This window comes from Scyliorhinus canicula, chromosome 6, assembly GCF_902713615.1.
Source record: "Scyliorhinus canicula chromosome 6, sScyCan1.1, whole genome shotgun sequence".
Classification (NCBI taxonomy): domain Eukaryota; kingdom Metazoa; phylum Chordata; class Chondrichthyes; order Carcharhiniformes; family Scyliorhinidae; genus Scyliorhinus; species Scyliorhinus canicula.
This window is the reverse complement of record NC_052151.1, coordinates 157,201,933-157,224,762: the sequence shown is the minus strand read 5'-3', so window position 1 is coordinate 157,224,762 and position 22,830 is coordinate 157,201,933. Positions and strand designations below refer to the sequence as shown.

Below are 22,830 nucleotides of genomic sequence, written 5' to 3'. Positions count from 1 at the left end.
CACGGAAGAAGGTCCATAGAATCCCTACGGTGCAGAAGGAGGTAATTTGGCCCAGCAAGTATGCAGCAGCCCTCTAAAAGAGCACCCCACCTAGGCGCACTTCTCTGCCCTATCCCAGTAACCCAACTTATCCTGCACATCTTTGGACACTAAGGGCAATTTAGCGTGGCCAGTCCACCTAGTCTGCATATGTTTGGACTGCGGGAGGAAGCCGGAGCACCCGGAGGGAACCCATGCAGACACAGGGAGAAAGTACAAACTCCATGCAAACAGTCACCCAAGTTGGGAATCGAACCTGGATGACTGAGGCAGCAGTGTTAAACACGAGACCACAGTGTCGCCAGCCATCTGATTGTTGGATTGATTTACCCCAGTAATATTACCCAACTCAATAATGCTCACATGATTAAGTCTTGTATATAGGTAAAACGCCATGGTCAGTAAAGGAAATATCACCACAAGTAAGACTGTGCAGATAATTTGTGAAGGATTATCATAGATTATCATAGAATTTACAGTGCAGAAAGAGGCTATTCGGCCCATCGAGTCTGCACCGGCTCTTGGAAAGAGCACCCTACCCAAGATCAACACCTCCACCCTACCCCTATAACCCAGCAACCCCACCCAACACTAAGGGAAATTTTGGACACTAAGGGCAATTTATCATGGCCAATCCACCTAACCTGCATATCTTTGGACTGTGGGAGGAAACCAGAGCACCCGGAGGAAACCCACGCACACACGGGGAGGATGTGCAGACTCCGCACAGACCGTGACCCAAGCCGGAATCGAACCTGGGACCCTGGAGCTGTGAAGCAATTGTGCTATCCACACTGCTACCATGCTGCCCCACCCTGCCACCCTGGAGTGACCAAGCTCAATTTCATGAGCGGTTGAAAGACAGGAGAGTTAGTCTCCATGTCCAAAGGTGATGAGACAAGGAAAGAAACAAAAGACCTGGACGACTGACTCCTGCCTTTCACCCTGTTCTAGATCTTCCTTTTGTCCTTGCCCCACCCACCCTTTGCTCCAAACCCTTTTTCTCATTTCGAACTATTCCCAGTTCTAATGAAAAGTCACAAACTTGAAACGTTAATTCTATTCCTCTCTCCACAGATGCTGCTATGATCTGCTGAGTATTTCCAGCATTTTCTGTTTTTATTTCCAATTTCTAGAATGCACATATATTTTCTCTCCTTGTTACTGTCAAAAGGTAAAATACTCTTTCCTCTAATGAAATATTTTGAGCGTTGAAATTATAATCACTAATGACATTTCCTCTGGTTTCAGTTAAGACTTTTAGTGCTCCAACCATGTTCAACCAACTCAAATATTTAAATGATTACTGAAAGAGAGTGTGAGTCACAGAGTCATTATGGGGAGGCGGTGGTGTGGTGGTATTGTTGCAGGACTAGTAATGCTCAGGGGGACACGGGTTCGAATCCCACCATGGCAGATGGTGAAATTTGAATTCAATAAAAATCTGGAATTATAAAGTCTAATGATGAAACCATTGTCGATTGTTGTAAAAACCCCATCTGGTTCCCTAATTTACTGTCCTTACCTTATCTGGCCTACATGTGACTCCAGATCTATAGCAATCCCCAAATGCCCTCAGGGATGGGCATTAAATGCTGGCCCAGCCAACGATGTCTCCATCCCATTACCAAATTTAAAAAAGCATTTTACAGCACAAAAAGAGGTCCTTTGGCCCAGATATTTTCAAAGCCGGGGTCGCCACCTGCAGGCGGGTGTCGGGAAGGTCGCGGAGTCTTCCGACGCAGCGCTCCCGATTGCGCGAATCCGCGCGCAACAGCCACAGCAGCCGGCTTTTAAAAATGCCAGAACGATTTCACAAAAATGACGGCCTCGACCATAAAATAAAAATACAGGCACACTGCGCATGGTGCCTCCTCATTGGTGCGCATGTGCAGAACCATGTTCCTAATATGTATTCTAATAAAGAAACACTTTGATATGCATTGTGGGTGTTTATGCTTTGTAACTGCTTGTTGGGTAGGTTTTTCCTCTAAGCTTATTGAACTGACAAAACAAGAAATTTTAATTGGTTGTGGGAAGCAACCCCATTATGCTGGATTTTATCAGGCAGCTGGAGATGGGCTGGGAGGCAAGGTGGCCCGTATAGTGATATAGGGAGGCGGGAAGGATGCACATTTATTTGCGGAGGTGAGGTGGTGGAGGCGTACCTGAAATTTTCCCATCACCAAGATACCTTGCAAGAGCTCAATTGAGTTTCTTGAGCAGCCGATGAAGGGTCTCTTCCAGCCTCTGTTGTTGATGAGGTGCAGCCCCTGCTCCCGCTGACTGCAAAGCGGGGTCACGGCAACTCCAGCGAGTGGAGCTCCTCAGTGCAGGAAATGGGATAAAGTGCGGCTCGGCAGGGAGTCCCCCACTGGGGCCCCGAATTTCAATAGAGTCCTGATAGATAGAGTGGTCCTTCCCAGCACTGAATCATGAGTATTTGCTCTTGTTCTACCAGTCCACTGTGCTGTCATGATGACCATGAAACGGGACTCTTTTTAAAATCAACAAAAAAATTACAATCATTTGTTTATATGGCATGGTGGAGGATGAAGTTCACAGTTTGAGCTGTATACTCATGGGGAGGCACGGAAATTCTGGGACAATCTTGGTGATAGTATTCATTCTCCTGTACACCACACATCTGGCTTTGGCACCAGTACGATAAGGGAGCTCCAGTCACTAGAACTCAATTCAATAATGTCATTTTGGAGCATGTATTTAGAATTTAGAATTTAGAACAGTACAGCACAGAACAGGCCCTTCAGCCCTCGATGTTGTGCCGAGCAATGATCACCCTACTCAAACTCACGTATCTACCCTATACCCGTAACCCAACAACTCCCCCTTAACCTTACTTTTTAGGACACTACGGGCAATTTAGCATGGCCAATCCTTCAATTTCCTTTTGTACTTGTGATAATCTTCCTGGATTTAACATGTATGGATGCCACTTTAACTGGATTGTATCCCCCACATCCACATCATGCATTTCTACCTCCCTTCTACCTAATTTATCCTCACAAATACATTTATAGGACTGCAGTAACACTTTCAATTTGCTCTTGCTCTTATCCGGAAGATAACTTAATCAGTTGTTTAAATTTTTCAGGACTTCCTCAATATCCAAATGAATTTTAGGGAAGTCATTGTCAGAATTTAACCCTTTTCCTTCTCCTTGTTTCATTATTATCAATACCTCATGCTTGTCCTCATCTCCTCTATCCCAATATTTCTTAAACAGATTGATACGACACACTCTGATTTACATCTATCTGGTATGCATATCAGATAACGTACCTCGCTCAACCTTCGTTTGATTTGATAAGACCTACTAAATCTGGCTATCACTGGTTCATCTGACACGGATAATAACACAAGCACTTTCCCCCCTGTTACGAAACTACAAGTCTGTGCTTTCCTTAGGGCAGCATGGTAGCACAAGTAGATAGCACTGCGGCTTCACACTGCCAGGGTCCCAGATTCGATTCCCCGCTGGGTCACTGTCTGTGCGGAGTCTGCACATTCTCCCCGTGTCTGCATGGGTTTCCTCCGGGTGCTCTGGTTTCCTCCCACAGTCCAAAGACGTGCAGGTTAGGTGGATTGGCCATGATAAATTGCCCTTAGTGTCCAAAAAGGTTAGGAGGGGTTATTGGGTTATGGGGATAGGGTGGAAATGAGGGCTTAAATGGGTCGGTGCAGACTTGATGGGCCGAATGGCCTCCTTCTGCACTGTATGTTCTATGTTCTATCAGCCATCACTTTCATTCCCTGTTGTGTTGTCTTTAAATATTTCCTTGCCACTTCACAAGCTGCGTTCAGTCTTTCTCTGAAATTTGAGACATAGTCTAAACATGTAGTCTCTGACTTCTTGCTTAATAATTTTTCTTGGATTAATTTCAGCGGTCTTCTAACTTCACATTCAAAAGGACTAAATCTGGTAAAATCATTTGGTGCATCCCTAATGGCAAATTATAATGATAAAAACTGAACCCCTTTGTCCCAATCATGGCTTTATGTTCTCATCATGGTTCTTAAAGTTTGATGCCACCTCTATAATGCTCTCTGTGGCTCTTGATGATAAGCCGATGAAAGGTACTGTTTAATCTCCAGGCTAGTCATGATTTATTTAAATAACCTTGACAAGAAATTTGACCCTAGATCTGATTGTATCTTCTTTGCTAAGCCATATCTCGTAAATAACTTGGTTAATTCCTCTACCACTCTATTAGTTGTAATGGTTCTTAATGGCTTCAGGACACCTCGTGGATTTATCCATGATAATAGTTAACAAGTATCAATTTCCACCTCACGTTCTCAGCAAGGGTCTCACACAGTTGATTAGAACTCTTGTAAAAGGTTCTTCAGAAACTGCAAAGGAGATCAAAGGTGCTGGTTTTATTTCAGCTTGTGGTTTCCATTTTAATTGACAAGTGCGACAAGTTCAATAGAAGTTACCTACATCTTTATGTGGTCCGGGCCAGGAAAACTGTTTCTGGATCCCGTGTTTGTCTTCTGAGGAGGTCGGTGTGGTTTTTTGCTGTGGCGCGTTGGAACTGTTGATCGATGAGTCGGGACACAACCGACAGAGTACCCTTCATCGTCCAGTACTTCCCCGGAGTGGAGAAACTACAACATCCTCTTCGCAGCCTTCAACACATCATCGATGAAGATGAATATCTTGTCAAGGTCATCCCCACACCCACACTGCTTGCCGTCAAACAACCACACAACCTCAAAAAAACCATTGCAGCAAACCACCCAGCCTTCAGAACAGCGACCACGACACCACACAACCCTGCCATGGCAGTCTCTGCAAGACGTGCCAGATCATCAACATGGGTACCATCATTACACGTGAGAACACCACCCACCAGGTACGCGGTACATGCTCGTGCGACTCAGCCAACGTTGTCTACTTCATATGCTGCTGGAAAGGATATCCCGAAGCGTGGTTCATTGACGAGACCATGCAGACGCTGCGACAACGAATGAACGGACATTGCGCAACAATCGCCAGGCAGGAATGTTCCCGTCGAGTCGGGGAATACTTCAGCAGTCAAGGGCATTCAGCCTCTGATCTCCGGGTAAGCGTTCTCCAAGGTAGCCTTCAGGACGCGCGACAACGCAGAATCGCCAAGCAGAAACTTATAGCCAAGTTCCGCACACATGAGTACGGCCTCAACCGGGACCTTGGATTCATGTCGCATTACATTCATACCCCACCATCTGGCCTGGGCTTGTGAAATCCTACCAACTGTCCTAGCTTGAGGCAATTCACACCTCTTTACCCTGGGATTACCCCCATCTCTGGATCTGTAAAGACTTAATTACCTGCAAATGCTCGCATTCAAAGCATTGTCTTGCATCTTTGACTTTGTCTATATCTATGTTTCTGGAACATACCTCTTCATTCACCTGAGGAAGGAGCAGTGCTCCAAAAGCTAGTGATTTGATACAAACCTGTTGGACTTTAACCTTGTGTTGTAAGACTTTTTACTGTGCTCCTGTCAGTCCAACACCGGCATTTCCACATCATCGTAATCAATTAAGCCTTTGTAGCCAGTGTAAAGACCTTCACTCTTATAATTTCTTACAGGGTTGCTATACATTAATCAAGATAGGTTTCAGGCACAAATCTGATGTCAGACTGTAGCAATTGAGACCAATGGGTGTCCAAGATCTCATCATCTAACTGACAGACATTCAGTTAAACAAACTGAAGGGTTACTGCTCAAGGTGAGGAGCCAATATGACACGAGGAAGGGGTTAAACCGAAGACAAAGACCTTTACAAAGAGTGATTCATGCTGCAGGTCTTTATTCTAAACCAGCTTTCGCTAGTGTATGTCCAGTCATTTGTTTGTGCTTAGGCTTTGCAGTGTATTTCCATGTTGTCAATGTAGTTTTTGATATTATTTTCTAAGGTTTTATTCTTTTGTAATTGCCAAGTGGCTAGTGTCATATTCAAGTGTAATCACAAAACGGCCAATTTTTTAATTCATTTTGTAATCGCCGAAAGGCCACTTCATATATGAGTATATACCAGCCAAGTGTCTGACAATAAAGTTATATTTTGAACCTCATCAACCGGACTATCGATTCTTATTAGAAGAGGAAAATAAGAGTCCCAGCATTCCCCATTCTAATCTGTCCACATGAAAATACCTGACCTTCGCAAACAAGATCCTAAACACATCAGCCATCTGCTGGTCACTCTCCTCTTGTACTACTTGTACAAGCTTTTTCATTCCTATTATTTTCTCTTTTCCTTTGCATATACATCTTGCCTGCTTTTCCTGTTCTCCAGCCTCTAAACTTATATTTCCTGTTTTAAGATTTATAACTCCAACCGGTTTTCCATTTATCACCCAACATACTGACTTGGTGTTGCCAAGTTTATTACAATGAAAGCATCTCACTTTCCTCATTTCTCATCCCTTCAGCACTATCTTTTTATTTTCAGGTGAAGTGTCCTTGTAATTTTTAACCACTCCCTCTCTTGTTTAACTGTCCTTTCTCGCACCTTCCCATTTTCTATCTTTCTCAGAATTAAAAGAGTGTTGAGGAAAGGCTTGGCCAATGAACTAACTAATAATTGTCAGTATGCTCTGCTGTATGTCTTACAGTTTTAACTCTTAGTTCCTCCACATGAGTTCTTATCATTGTAGATAGCCTTTAAATTCTTCCAACAGAAGTATTTCTCTAAGGGCCTCATAGGTTTCTTCTATTTTTAATGCTCTCATCCACCATCAAAATCGCTTTGTTTAACCCTTTCAAATTTAATATAAGTCTGTCCAAACTGTTTCTGTACCTTTATTTTTAAACTTTTGTCTGTAAGTTGTAGCCACCTGGGGTGGCCACTGCCCAACACAAAATGGAAGATTACAAAGAATGCAGGGAAAATAGACATGTTGCAAAAGCAAGCAGCTTGCAAAAGCGCTTGTGTATTCTGACTGCTGCAGAAACCAGACAGCACTGTGAAAGAAAACAAGTTAGCATACTAATGAGACGATACCCGGGGATTCCCAGGTACAATGGAAACAAGTTAACTTAAATCGCTACATTGAATAGAAGGCCAGACTAACGCTAATGACATTCCTTGACCATCGGCACTCGCTTTGCAGAATAACTTCTTAATTGTCCCTACTCGTTTCTCGGCTTTCCCGTTAGACTGAGTTGAAATTAGTCAGATGGTTGAAATTATTTTGCTCTGCAAACTGTGTCCACTCCCAACTCGAAAAACATGGACCATTGTCACAGACAACGTTAAGAGGTATACCATGGCATGCAAAAATCGATTTTGTTGCCTTTATCACTGATCTGGCAGTTGAATCTTTCAACAACATCACCTCTGGAAAGGTGGAGTAATAGGCTGTGACTATCGAGTAATCATGACCCTGCAAATGAAATAGATCCATGCCCATCTTTTTCCATGGACCGGTCACAATCTTCACCAAAAAAACGGATGGTTTCTGTGCTCTGTGCAGGCTGATGCATCTGACAAATTGGACATCTTGAACATACTGATCGATATCTTGGTTTATTCCGGGCCAATACACCGATTGTCTGGCTCGCCCATGACACTTTTCGATGCCTTGGTGACCCTCGTGAATCTGCTGGAGAATCCCTAAACGTAAACTGGCAGGTATCACTATCCTGTCTCGCTTGAGCAGGACTGTGTCATCTGAAGTACTGGTTGAGTGAATCCTTTCAATTAGCTGCAATGTTTCCCCAGCATCAACACCAATCAATGAAGATTTCTCACCCTCTATCACCTCAAAGTCGATGGGTATCTCTATTTTCCCACTCTTCACGCCGAGACAGCATGGCCCTTTTGAGGCTATCGTGTTGCCATTGTAATCTGTGAGTTTACAGGCGGACTGCTTTATCAGAGGTTTTTTGATTGCTTGCTTTAACAATCGGTACGTGATAATATTTGCGTGCGCTCCTGTATCAATCTTAAATGGGATCAATTCTCCATTTATTTCAAATGAGACAGTCCACTCCTTTATTATCTTTGAGAGTGCTTTTACTGGTCTTTCTTCCCAATCCAGTAAATCAATCCGAGTGGTAGCTTCTATGATGAAGATATCCAAAAGTGAATGTGGTGAGCAATCCTCTCTAGCCGCTACGATTTTGGATTTTTTTCTCAGCACTTTGCACACTTTGGATCCATCTGCCATCACTATAAGACTGTTTAAATTTGGTTCCTGGAACAGTTGCTGATAAACAACACTGTGCTGAAAAGTGGTTCAGTTTGCCACAATTGAAACAATGTTTCCCTCTTGCCGGACAATGTTTTTTACTGTGGGGAGTGTCCATGTGCACATCATCATGCTTGTGATGTGACATTCAAAATTGCCGCCAGCCGTTGTACGCAGTTTTCTTTGCTGCGACACAGCATCAATGGCGTCAGCCACATTTATTGATTTTCCTTAGCCACGAATTCGGCATATTTGTTCGATGCCTGTTCGCTGGCCTTATTTATAGTTTCTTCAATTGACAACACCGGCCTTCTTAATTTTTTCTCGTGCACCCATTCACCGTTTATTCCAAATACAACTTTATCTCGCAGCATAGACTCTGAGACTGAGGAAAAATTACTTGACTGCGCTCAACAGCTTAAGAGCTGTGATGTCTGAATCTACAGACTCTCCTCTGAACTGCAGCCATTTGTTTAACATGTAGTGCTCATCAGATTTTTCACCTGTTTCTTACAGTGTGTGTCAAACTTTTGGAGCACCATGCTGCATTTATTTTTGTCCTCATCTGCACTAAATTGAAATGAATTGAATAGCTCCAATGCTTGCGGTCCAGCCACATTTAGTAGGAGTGGTATTTTACTTTGGTCTGATGCATTTTCAAGCATGGAGGCAGAAACAACTACTTCAAACTATTGTTTAAAGAAAGCCCAGTTCTGGTATAGTTTACCTTGTCTCTTGAAGACCTTCCATCTTCTGATCAGTCTTTACTGTAGATTTTTTCTGAGTATCTTCTATTTCTAATGCGATTCTAACCTAATCTAATTACTATTTCTTTAAAGGAATAAACTCCTGGTACCATGTGGTGTTTCGACTGGGTTTTGACACTTAGTCCTTTAGAATACAATTGATCAAAAACATCGAACAACACTCATCTACTGCCAATCTCACTACAATCTAACCTTCTCACACTAACTGCATTTTTACCTTCACTAGCTATCTCCTGCATACACTCCTCCCCTAAGATCTAGCATCACTGTTTTATATAGTTGTATCTGTAGCTCCCTCTAGTGGGTACTCTTTACACTACATTACCCCTTGTAATGCTGATAGTTATAATAATACAAGAACTCCTTCAATCAATTTGCTGATGATGGAGAGTAGACTGATAGGGCGGTAATTGGTTGGGTTAGATTTATCCTGTTTCTTGGGTATAGGACACATCTGGGCAATTTTCCACATTGCCGGGTAGATACCAGTGTTGTAGCTGTACTGAAACAGCTTGGCTAGGGGTGCGGCAAGTTCTGGAGCACAAGTCTTCAGTACTATTGCTGGAATATTGTCAGGGCCCACAGCTTTTGCAGTATCCAGTGCCTTCAGCTGTTTTGTGATATCACATGGAGTGATTCATATTGGCTGAAGACTGACATATGCGATGCTGGGGACCTCTGGAGGAGACCAAAATGGATCATCCACTCGGAACTTCTGGCTGAAGATTATTGAAAATGCCTCAGACTTGCCTTTTGCACAGATGTGCTGGGCTCCTCCATCATTGAGGATGGGGATATTTGTAGAGCCTCCTCCTCCAGTGAGTTGTTTAATTGCCCACCACCATTCATGCCTGGATATGGAGAACTGCGGAGCTTAGATCTGATGCATTTGTTGCGGAATAGCTTCGCCCTGTCTATTACTTGCTGCTTATGCTGTTTGGCACACAATTAGTCTGTGTTGTAACTTCAACAGGTTGACACCTCATTTTTCGGTATGCCTGATGGTGCTCCTTGCATGCTCTCCTGCACTCTCCATTGAACCAGGGTTTGTCCCCTGGCTTGCTGGTAATGGTAGACTGGGAGAAATGCCAGGTATGATGTTGCAGATTGTGGTTGAATAAAAATCTGCTGGTGCAGATGGCTCACAGTGACTCATGGATGCCAAATCAAGTTGCTAGATCTGTTTGGTCTATTACATTTAGCATGGTGATAGTGCCACACAACACGATGGAGGGTATCTTCAATGTGAAGATGAACCATTATATCCACAAGGACTATGCCGTGGTCACTTCTACCAATACTGCCATGGATAGATGCATCTGCAGTAGGCAGGTTGGTGAGGATGAGGTCAAGTATGTTTTTCCCTCTTGTTGGTTCCCTCACCACCTGCTGCAGTCCCAGTTTAGCAGCTATGTCCTTTAGGACCCGGCCAGCTTAGTCTGTGGTGGTACTACCAAGCCACTCTTTGTCATGGATAATGAAGTCCCCCACCCAGAGCATATTCTGCGCTCTTGCCACCCTCAGTGCTTCCTCCAAGTGGTGTTCAACATGGAGGAGTACTGATTCATCAGCTGATGCTAGCCAGTACATAGTAATCAGCCCATGTTTAACCTGAAGCCATGAGACTTCATGGGGTCCAGAGTCGATGTTGAGGACTCCCAGGGCAACTCCCTCCTGGCTGTATACCACTATGCCAGCACCTCTGCTGGTGAGACAGGACATACCCAGGAATGGTGACAGTAGTGTCTGGAACATTATAAGGTATGATTCTGTGAGCATGACTATGTCAGGCCGTTGCTTGATTAGTCTGTGAGACAGCTCTACCACCTTTGGCACAAGACCCCAGATGTTAGTAAGGAGGACTTTGCAAGGTCAACAGAGCTGGGTTTGCTGTTGTCATTTCTGGTGCCTGGGTCAATTCCGGGCGGTCCGTCTGTTTCATTCCATTTTTCTGTTTTTGTAATGGTTAAATTCAACCGAGTGGCTTGCTAGGCCATAGAATCATAGAATTTACAGTGCAGATGGAGGCCGTTCGGCCCATCGAGTCTGCACCGGCAATTTGAAAGAGCACCCTACCTAAGCCCACACCTCCACCCTATCCCCGTAACCCAGTTACCCCAGCTCACCTTTTATGGACACTAAGGGCAATTGAACATGGCCAACCCACCTAACCTGCACATCTTTGGACTGTGGGAGGAAACTGGAGCACCCGAAGGAAACTCACACAGACACGGGGAGAACGTGCAGACTCTGCACAGACAGTGACCCAAGTCGGGAATCGAACCTGGGACCCTGGAGCTGTGAAGCAACTGTGCTAACCTCTGTGCTACCGTGCTGCCCCTGTTTTTGCAGTGGCTGAATTCAACTGTGTGGCTTGCTAGGCCATCTCAGAGTCAATCGCATTGCTGTTAATCTGGAGTCAAGGATGGCAGATGATTTCCTTCCCTAAGAGACATTAGTGAGTTTTGTTGTGGTCGCACCCATGTGCTTCTTTGCCCTTTGTCCCCTATGCCTTGCTTGCTGTGATTGGTGTCTTCCCTCCTCCCCTTCTCCTGCTATTCCTCAACCCTCCCCTCCCCCTCCCTTATTGGTCACAAACAGGTCTTGGATCAGGCTGGTGACATGTTGTGGAAGCCTTCTTCTGATCCTCAGATGGAGAATTTTATTTTTTTCCAATTTATGGAAGTCTGGTAAGTCGGACAGCCAGCCCACGGCATTGGGCGGCACTGATGATTTCCAGCGAAGCAGGAGTCTCCGGCAGGCAATCAGGGAGGCATTGTCTAGGGCATCCACCCCTCTGCCTTTAAAAATTTCTGGCTGTTCCAATGCCCTTAAGACTGCCTCTAGTGGGCATGGCTCCACCCTCACCTGCACGACCTTGGATATGGCCTTGAAAAAGACAGTCCGGAACCGACCAGCCTGGAACAGCACCAGAACATGTGGTTGTGGTTGGCACCGTTCACATTTGTCCTGCACCTCCGGGAGCATGAGCACGCGTGTCCTGGTCAAGTGCGCCCTGTGCACTACCTTCATGAGGAGGTGGAATTCACCCTGTGCACTCCTTTGATCCATAGTCCTCCCCTTTCTCCATACCTAGCTCTTCCTCTGACTTCTTCTGTGTCTCGTCCAGCAGTGACTGTACCTCTTCCAGTAGACATCTGTACATGCCAGCGCAGTTACCCTTCCCTCGCTCCCCCACGGTTAAAAGTCTGTCCAGTAGGGAATGTCCTGGTAGCTGGAGGAACATTAGTGCCTCCTTGCAGAGGAAGTTCCTTATCTGCATGTATCGGAGCTCATTCCCTTTCAGGAGTTGGAGCTTGTCCATCAGTTCCCCTAGGGCCGCTACTCTGTCGTCTATGTATAGGTCACCTCCTGTCAATATTCCTTCATCCTGTCTCCACCTTTTAAAGGAGGCGTCTAACTTTGCAGGGGTAAATCTATGATTCTTGCAGGTAGGGGCCGTGGTGGACATTGTGAACAGTCAGAAGATGTGCCTGAGTTGATTCCAGGTACTCAGAATGGCCACGAGCACTGAGGGATATCCCCTTACAGGAGCTCTCTTCGCTTTTACCCATTTCGCTCATGGCTCTTTGAACCATCCCCGTCCTTTTCTGCTGTGGCTGCCCAGTGATAGAATAGGAGGATCGGAAGAAGCATTTCTTCTCCCTTGGATGGTTGTACCTCCATGGGTCCAACCCCCCATCCGCTCCATAAAAGCTTTCAGCTCCCTTGCTATAGCCGATTGTTTCCCCGCTTTGGGGCTGGATTTACCCGTCCTTGGGTCCTGTATATAGTTGAAGTCCCCACCATGATGAGTTGGTGGGAATCTAGGTTGAGGATTTCTGCCATGGTTTATTTTGGATGAAGTCTGCGTCATCGTAATTGGGGGCATATACATTCACAAGATCCGCCAGTGCCTTTTCCAGGACACTGCTGACCATTACATACCATTCCCTGGGTCCGACATCGTATTCGTCGCTGTAAAGGTTTTGCTTTTACTAAACAGTATGGCCACCCCTCCTCGCTCTCATACTGTAGCACAGTTGCCTTTGCCCTTGCTCCCCCCCCCATTAGCCTTCTCCTCCCCCTTTCTCCTGAGTTATTGTTTTGTCCCCCCCTTCTGCCGGCCCTCCCTTTTAGGAGCTGCACTGCAGCCCACCTCTCCTATTCCTTCTGTGCACTAGCATATTAACTAGTGTGGTGGCTCTCCCCTGGGAGCAGCTCTCCTATCCTCTGTGGCCATCCACGATGGCCACCTGCAAAGGACCATGGGAATTATGACCAACCCAGGACTCAGACAGATATGCAGCCTATGTGTATCTAAAATACAGGTAACCAGACCTGACTGAAACCCCTGCTCGTTTACATTTTAATGGTCTCTTTAACCAGGACAATAGAACTCCAATCAAGCAACCGGTATAGCCACAGACTGATCGGCGCCACTCCTTTGCTCAGAAAGCACAACTGCCAAGGTCAATGACCTTCCAAAGACCCACCCAGCTACCAAGTCACCCGCCCCTTTATTGGCCGAAATCGAAGAGAGTGATCAGAGCCCCATTGAACTATTGTGTCCAAGGTTAAGGACCGCCCCAAAGAGCGCAAAATCCCAGGGGGATCAAAGAGAGCACAGCCATGTGTTCTGTCTCTTTTGGATCCGGTCTGTGCCACCCAATTGCAGCAGGAACAGCCAGCTAAGTTCAAGACCAACGATTGCTACCTGACAGATGAGCCCAGCAGAGACAGAGCCATTTTCATCGAACCAGCCAAGTGAAATCCAGATAAAGGCCTTATCCATTTGCACAGTGCCGGTCACCCTGAAATTAAGTATAGCTTATTGTAGCTGACAGGTGTAGTTTAATTCGCAGTAGATATTGTGTTTGCATGTTGCGATAACTCTTGTATATGTAAATAAACCATCTTTTGAACTAACCAACTGGTTGTGTGGACATTTGATCGATATAAGGAAAGGCTTGTGGTTCACCGAGATAAATAAATAGAGCAACAGCTCCGCCCATTTTATTCACCCTCCCTGCCTTCTTGCCCCCCCCCCCCCCCCCCCCTCCCCACCCCCAGCTTGTGCAAGTGTCCAGTCCAGAGAACAAAGAAACATTGTTTTTGGTCCATATATGACCGCTATTGCTGCCATCTCAGCTGCTTTTTTTGGATGAACTTGCCTACATGTTCCGGCGTGTTTAAATAGTGTCCTTATTGCCATGTGTTACCCAGGGCCTTGCCGGGTACAACATTCTGAACCGCACCTTGTTCTTAAATAAAGCCAGCTTGGCCCCATTGAACTCAGCCCGCTGCTTGGCCAGGTCGGTCCCAATGTCCTGATAGATTCAGATTGTGTGTCCCTCCCATTTTCAGGACAGTGTGCTGCTTGGCCAGTTTAGAATTCGCTCCTGATCCTGCTTTTTATGGAGTTCTGCTATAATCGTCCGTGAAGGTTCTCCTACTTTGGACCTTTGTTATAGTGACCTGTGAGCCTGGTCTACCTCTGGGGGCTTGGGGAAACTCCACCTCCTCCCCCTGACCAACTTATTGAGCATCTGCGCCAGGTACTCTGTCGGGTTTCTGCCCTCTGTGCCCTCAGGTAGCCTGACAATCCTTAGCTTCTGGCGGCGAGACGTGATCTCTCGATCTTCCACCTTCCCTTTGAGCGCTCTCTAGGTTGTTACCAACCTTACCACTTCAGCCTTGAGCGAGGCGATACGATCGCTCTGGCTGGTGGCCGCTTTCTCCAGATCCCGCACTGTCGTCTCCTGGGCCTCCAGTGCTAACCACTGCACCACTGTGCCGTCCTTCTGACAGAAAGCTAAAGCAATAAATTAAGATATTTGCAATAATGTTGATCTGCTTAACTAGTCGGAAATTGACCCTAGTAATTTACTGCACAGCAATAGCTCTGCCGTTACCTTTAAGAAATAGTGAGGTTATGTTCTGTATAGCAGGAGGTCAGGTAGACTATGGAAGTGATGCTAAGGAGACAGGCTTCTTTCTTTGGAATCGTCAATGAATTGATCAAACCTCGAAGCTTGTAGATACAGCAAAGAGTATGGTCAAGCAGTTCAATCAAGTCCAGTATAGCTCCTAAGGGTAAGATTGCATTTGAGCATGAGGTTTGCCAAGGCTGTGAAGATAGACTTCATAACCTGAGCCTCTTCATTCCCAGGAGGGAGATGGTATTCGAATTTACCTTCATGGAACAATTATTGGAAGGAGATGCAGATTATGAGGTAGGTGGTGGTGATTCCAGTTTGTGATTCTTCTTTGGTCTGAGGTCATTGAGTTGAGGCACGTTTGAGTTGGGTGCCGAGTCTAGCTTTTGGAGCACATTCTCGTCACTGATCAGATCAGACAGAGAAACAGATTATGTGCACTGGCAAACATTGTGTCTCAGGTCTAGTATGGCAAGCTCTGCTCGACTGATGTAAATTTCTTTTCAATTCCCATGTCAGTCGTTTTCTGGCTTCTCTGTACGCAATTGCTATTTAATGTTAATCAATGCTGAATTCACTGTGGTCTGTGGATCCACAGGTAATTGGACATAGAATGTTCCAGTAATTTTATTTTAGTGTACTTACAGCCAGCATATGAAGAAAACTTTCATCTCATAAACCTGAGTTAAATTTGAACTCAAATTGCTGAGGTAAAAAAGCAAGTATCTAATTCACTCCAGCAGCCAGCTCCCCCAGGTAAGTTATTTTTCGAACATAATGTCGTATTTCATTGATTGCTTAGGATGCCAACCATATGCAATGCATTTATACTAATATATAGCATGAGCAAATCTCCTCTGGTATCGCACAAGGGAAATAGATGTGAACTTCAGGCGAAGCAATGTTAAGAGATGGGGGATAATTGGAGCATTCAGAAAATGCAGTTGAATCTCTTTTTACAGTTATTATTTCCGTCTTTATTTTCATTATTTATTTAGATTTTAATGTAATGCATGTATATTAGGTTTTGAATGCACAGCAAAAGTTAGCGCAAATTGAACAGCCAAGCAGGAGCTCAAAGATGGGCAGGTCTGGTAGATTGGCCATGATCGATGCGTGGGGTTGCGGGGATAGTTGAGGGGAGTGGACCTAGGTAGAGTGCTCTTTTGGAGGGTCAATGCAGACTCGATGGGCTGAATGGCTTCATTCTGCATTGTAGGGATTCTACGGATTCTGCGGATTCTAAGTTGATTTAGAACATATGGATTTTTATTAGTGCAGGTTGAGAAGCTGAAAGCTTCAAATTGTGAGGTGCTACACTGTGACAGGCGTAATTATAGCGTCATAGATTTATATGGACTATTGTCATCATAAATGTAATCACGGGCAACTATAAAGGAAAACATTGACAGAGGAAGTATTTGCAGAAACATACGGAATAATAGATGAATGTCAGTTACACCTTACAGACTAGATCTAATTTTACAAAATCATGTGCCCAGCTAGGAGTCTCACCCATTGGGATGACAATTTTGTAAATTGCCCTAATAACATTTGCTTAGATTTTGTGGTAAAAATGACACTGAGGCTATCAGCTCTCACTGTGACTGAATAGTCATTTGGACTGCAAATCTTGATGGTTGCATAGTTAAGTGTGGAAATACGAAAAGTGCTGTTCAAATTACCCCACTCTGCCAGAAAATATAAAATAATCGTATCTCGCTGAGACATTTGGTAATTTGGTATGGAAATAACAAAAAGATGTGAAGTTTCTGTACTTACATGATGGCATTGTGGATAGCACAATGGCTTCACAGCTCCAGGGTCCCAGGTTCGATTCCGGCTTGGGTCACTGTCTGTGCGGAGTCTGCACATCCTCCCCGTGTGTGCGTGGGTTTCCTCCGGGTGCTCCGGTTTCCTCCCACAGTCCAAAGATGTGCAGGTTAGGTGGATTGGCCATGATAAATTGCCCTTAGTGTCCAGAATTGCCCTTAGTGTTGGGTGGGGTTACTGGGTTATTGGGATAGGGGGAGGTGTTGACCTTGGGTAGTGTGCTCTTTCCAAGAGCCGGTGCAGACTCGATGGGCCGAATGGCCTCCTTCTGCACTGTAAATCCTATGTAATACTCACTGAACATTTGAATTTTTTTGTGATCTGATAAATCTTAATTACCACCAAACAACCTCTTGGAACTGAAAATTAGCTTTTACAAACGTGGAGTCTCATTCCTTCAGATTTTGTTGAAAAATCAAAGAAATAAAATATTGAAATTAAACATTTAGTTTACTTTTTCTTTCCATCCCTACCTCCTAACTCCATCTTTCAGTCCTAAATTGCTTTCCATACAGTTTAGTGTTGAATTAACTATTCCAGCTTCTGCTATTTCTGATTCACATTCTTGATAATAATGGGAAGGAGTAGGGTGGAGAGGCATTTGGATGGTTGGGAAACTCAAGAATGGTGTCGCTCAGGCCTAACTGAAATTAATGGACAAGCCTGCTTACCATTTTTTGCATCTGTTTCCTGTCCACAGCGAACCAGATTGAAAGGTTGGCAGGCCATTGGGTGGGTAGCTCTTTAGCACCAGGTCACAGCTGGAAAAAGGAGATTAGAGTTGGAGGCGACATCGATGGGGTGGGGGAGGTTGGAGAGATCAGCGAGGAAGGGGAGAAGATTGTTAAAGTGGCTGGAAAGATTGTGAAAAGGGGAATAGGTCACGGGAACCATGGCGAACAGCAGGACGGCATCAGATAATGGGGAAGGTCAAGGTTCTATTGCTGGAAAGGGTAATAGGTTTTCTTGAAGGGGTTGATGAGAGCCACTCTTACTCCTCCTGGCCCACATACAGTGCTGGAAAAACACAATTTGATCCATTTTTCGTCTTCCCTTAGTGATCAAATTTTGAGGGCCTGGGATATCTAGCGTTAAAGTTGGGAGAGTGTCATAACCAGCATGGGACTTACGGGGTGGGAATGATTGTCTCCCCTGTGTCCCTTTCGGAGTATGAACCCATGTTAAGGAGGCAGGGGAAAATCACCTACGTCATGTATAAGGTCAGCCAGATTGACACCGATTGGGAATGAACGGAAACGGTGTATTGTAGCCTTATAAATAAACCAAAGTTTCTTTAATGCAACTCAGTGTGGACTCTCTGTGACATCTTAAAACTGGTGACGAGGAGTAAACTAGTTGCTTTCGGTGCTGCAGCCCTGTCGATTGAACCACCTCCCTCACTCAGTGGATCTAGGTTGGATCCTGTTTCTTTCGCCATGTCTCTGTTCGACAGTTGGATGCATTTGATGTTGGAGTCGAGGATTGGAATCAATACGCGGAGCGGATACGTTATTTATTTTGTGCAAGTAACATCACGAAGAGCGATTGCCAGATGCTGATCGCTTGTGATGCCCATACATATGGAGTAATTCAGAGTCTAATTCTGAATACTCCAATGCCTGACACCACACCTTCGAATAGCTTGTGACGGTTGCGGGTCTGTATTTCAACCTGACGCCATCTGTTATTGTTCAGCGGTATTGCTTTAACATGGCAGAATGTTCCCCGGGTGAGTCAATCACCAAGTTTGTGACCCGACTGAGAAAAATTGCTAAGTTCTGTGAGTAAGGGACTGCTTCGTCTGCATGATGCTGTGCGAGTGTCTGTTCTGCGGCATCAACAACATGGAGATGCAGAGAAAGCTCTTGGCCGCACCTTCCCATAGCCTTCAGCAAATGTCGCAGCTCTCCTTATCCTGTGAGAGTGCTGAGCGAGAGGTGCTGGATATACAAGGGATGGAGGTGAATGCCCTGGGGCGCGGTTCCTGCCGTGGAGTTCCCTCCCCCTGGTCCGACTCCTGAAGAGATTCCGGCTTATGGTCGCAGGCCTGACTGTCATTGCGAGGGACATTCCCAGTTTCTGCTGAGGGTGATTCAGGCCTGTGTGCGATGTGTTGCCGCCAGCCCGGGTGGTACCACAGGCAGCGAGGGTCCCAGCAGTCCAGGCGCCCCAGTAGGGGTAAGAGTCTGCCTTGGGACCAGGCTTTTCATCTGGATGAGCAGGAAGAAGATGCCGTGATTCTGCTGAATTGTGTGGCAGCGCCCTGTGGGGTTCCCATTCGGGTTCGGGTGCAGGCGAGCGACCACTTGTTGAACATGGATTTTGAGAAGGGGAGTTGGCGACGTAGTGGTATTGTCACTGGACTGATAATCTAGAGACCCAGAGTAATACCCTGGTGACCCTGGTTCAAATTCTGTCACTGCAGATGGTGAAATTTGAATTCAGTAAAAATCTGGAATTAAAAAGGTCGAATGATGACCATGGAACCACTGTCAATTGTCTCAAAAACCCTACTGGTTCACTAATGTCCTTTAGGGAAGGAAATCTGCCGTCATTACCTGGCCTGGCCTACATGTGACTCCAGACCCACAGCAATGTGGTTGACTCTTAACTGCCCCCTCGAGGGCAATTAGGGATGGGCAATAAATGCTGGCACAGCCTGTGATGCCCACAGAGAGAAAATGCTGGAAAATCTCAGCAGGTCTGGCAGCATCTGTAGGGAGAGAAAAGAATTAAGGTTTCGAGTCCAGATGACCCTTTGCCAAAACTAAAAGGCATAGAAAGTGGGAGATATTTATACTGTGGAGTGAGAATGAAAGATAAGTCATAGCCACAGAAATCAAGGGAAACCGGGTGCTAATAGCCACAGAAACCATGGGGAAAGAGTGCTAATGGCAGTCCCCAGAGAGAACAAAAGGTGTGAAAGGCTCGACAGCAGAGAAACTAAAATCAGAGGGTAAGCTGTGACAGATGTCGGGGGGAAAGGGGATGCAAAGGGGAGAAAAGGTAAGGAGAGGGAGGATAAGATGGGGAGGGAAATATAAACAAAGACAAAAAAGAAATAAAATTTAAAAGACAGTTAAAGTAAAATGGAATGAAAACAAAAGGGGCGAGGTGGGGTAGAGCTAACCATCTGAAGTTGTTGAATTCGATGTTGAGACCGGAAGGCTGTAGCGTGCCTAACCGGAAGATGAGGTGTTGTTCCTCCAGTGTGCGTTGAGCTTCGCTGGAACAGGCCAAGGACAGACATGTGGGCATGGGAGTAGGGTCTTGTGTTAAATTAGCAAGCAACGGGAAGGGTCCTGAATGCACACAGACCGAAGGTACTCAGCAAAGCGATCACTCAGTATACATTTGATCTCTCCGATATAGAGGAGACCACGTGTGATGCCCACGTTCCATGAACGAATAAAATAAATACTGCCGCGATGGTTTGTGTTGTGGCATGGAACACCTTTGACTGCATAAAGGGTGTGCAGACTTTGGTATTGGCGGAAAGTGCTTCAGTTGGCCATGTATAATGGGGAGCAGCTGCGTATTGTAGAGACGGAGTTGACTCCCGTCGTTTATGGCTGCGAGCTGGCTCACCTCCCTCTTATCATTCAAGGGAACGACCTAGCCTGTTGGGGCGTGATTGGTTGCACCATTTGCTCTTGTACTGGCAGCACACTCTCCAAGTGGGTTCTGGTGGCATGTGTGAGGTGCTTGCCAAGTACCCTGAAGTCTTCCAGCCTCGCTTAAGGACCATAAAAGGGGCTGTGGCCAAGATCCAGGTTAACTCGCAAGCTTAACCGTGATATTATTGGGCATGCCCTATGTCTTGATAGAGAAGATGGAAGCTGAACTCAACACTATTTTGGCATTATTTGGCCCGTATGCTGCGCGGGTTTGGCGGCACCAGTTGTCCCTGACATGAAACCGGACAGAACAATCTGTTTGTGCAGGGATTATAAACTCATGGTCAGTACAGCTCTCCTGCGGGGGTCGCCGCGCGTTGCAGTGTATTTGGACAACATACTGGTCACAGGGGCTACTGGCAGAAGCATATGGAGAACTTTAAGGCGGTGTTACAACACTTCTCGGAGTATGGTGTCCATCTGCACTGTGCAAAGTGTATGTTCCATGTGAAGGAGGTGGTCTACTTAGGGTATCAGGTGGACCGTGACAGCTTGTACTCGGATTGCTGAGAAAATGTGCGCCATCCAGTTGGCCCCCGCCCCGAAGGATGCCACAGAACTTTGCTCGTTTGTGGGGCTGGTTAATTACTATGTAACGTTTGTCCCAAATCTCGTGGCCTTACTGGCTCCTTTACATCTGCTCCTTAAGAAATACCAGGCCTGGGTGTTGAGTGTTGCTATTCTGCGTGCCAACAGACGATTGTTATTCACAAGAGTACTGACTCACTATGATCTGGCCAAACCTTTGATCATCAAGTGTGATGCGTCACCCAATGGAATTGGGGCCATCCTGGCCCATTGGATGGTGGAGCGGCCGATCTCTTTTGCCTCCCGACCGCTGGCTGAGGCTGAATGTAAATACACGCAGATTGAGAAGGAGGTTCTGACGGTGGTCTTAAGGGTGAAAAGGTTTCAGGAATATATCTATGCCTGCCATTTCTTTATCGTTACAGACCATAAGCCCTTGCTAGGTCTTTTCTGCGAAGACAGGGCAATCCTGCCCAGATCTGGCACTGGGAGCTGTTGCAGGCTGCTTCTGAATGTTTCTTTGAGCATCGGCCAGGTACCCACATTGTGCATGCCGACACAAGGAGCCATTTGCCTTTGCAGGCCAATACTGCGCCCTTCTCCCCCCCACCAAGTGAAGAAATGGCCGCCATCTTGAATTTCATGGACTGCCTACTGGTCACTGCATTGCATGTCCGCAACTGGACTCAGATGGACCACGTTCTCGCCAAGGTATGAGATCTAGTGTTACATGGTGGTCAGCTTCAACAGCAGCCAGGCAAGTTGCGTGCCTTCGCCTCAAAGTTGTCTGAACTGAGTGTGGAGGATGGTATTCTGCTCTGGGACAGGTGGGTTGTTATCCAGGTGATGAACCTTCACAATGGATACCTGACGAGGTGGGAATGATTACTTCCCCATGGCTCTTGCGGAGCACGAGCTGCCCCACTAAGACGGGGAATCTCTGTTATTCCTGTATGAAAGGTCAGCCAATAAGGCACCGGCTGGAACAGGAACCCCATAGGGATCTACTGGAAAGTGTAACTATCATGTTGTAAATAAAGCTATGTTTCTTTATTTTACACGGTGTGGACTCCCCGTGTCCTTATTAAACTGGCAATGAGGAGTAAACTGGCTTGCCGTTGACACTGTGACCACTTCGGCTGAGCCACCTCCCCAGTTATATGGACTCAGGTTTGGATTTACTTGATTCGCCATGCCTCTGTTTGGGTGATTGGATGCATTTGATGCCGATGCAGAAGACTGGAACCAGTACAGAGAAAGAAGGCGTTACTTCTTCCGGGCCAACAACATCATGGAGAGCGAGAGCCAGACATTCATACTGTTGACAGCCTGTGGAATGCGGGTGATCCGGAGTCTCACATACATGGCGGCGCCAGATACGCAATCGTTCAACCAACTCATGGCAATTGTGGCGCAACACATTAACCACTCCGTCAGTAATCTTTCAAAGGTATCGGTTTAATACTGCAGAGAGGCGCCCTGGTGAGTCCTTCACTGAGTATGGATCACGGTTCCCGAAGATAGTGAGTTTGGAGCTACTTTATCCGATGTGCTCCGCGATCGTTTGGTCTACGGTATAAATAATATGGAAACACAGAAAAAACTTTTGCCCAAAGTCTCCCTCACCTTACAACAGACACTGCAGATCTCCTTGTCCTGGGAAAGCACAGAACGCGGTATCCAAGAGATACAAGGGATGGAGGTGAACGATTTGGGGTGTAGCCTCTCACATGGTATCCCCTCCCCTCCCCCAACATTGTGTGTCTCATGAAGGATTCTTCAATATGATTGGTTAATGAAACACACTATTGCTTTTCCCTGTTCACACAGATCCCTAA

General features: G+C 45.9%; 1 protein-coding gene across 3 annotated transcripts in view; it reads left to right on the top strand.

Annotated features, from left to right (window-relative positions):
• LOC119967594 (doublecortin domain-containing protein 2) overlaps nucleotides 1-22,830 on the top strand; it is a 223,954-nt gene that overhangs the window by 2,978 nt on the left and 198,146 nt on the right. The window lies entirely within an intron of this gene.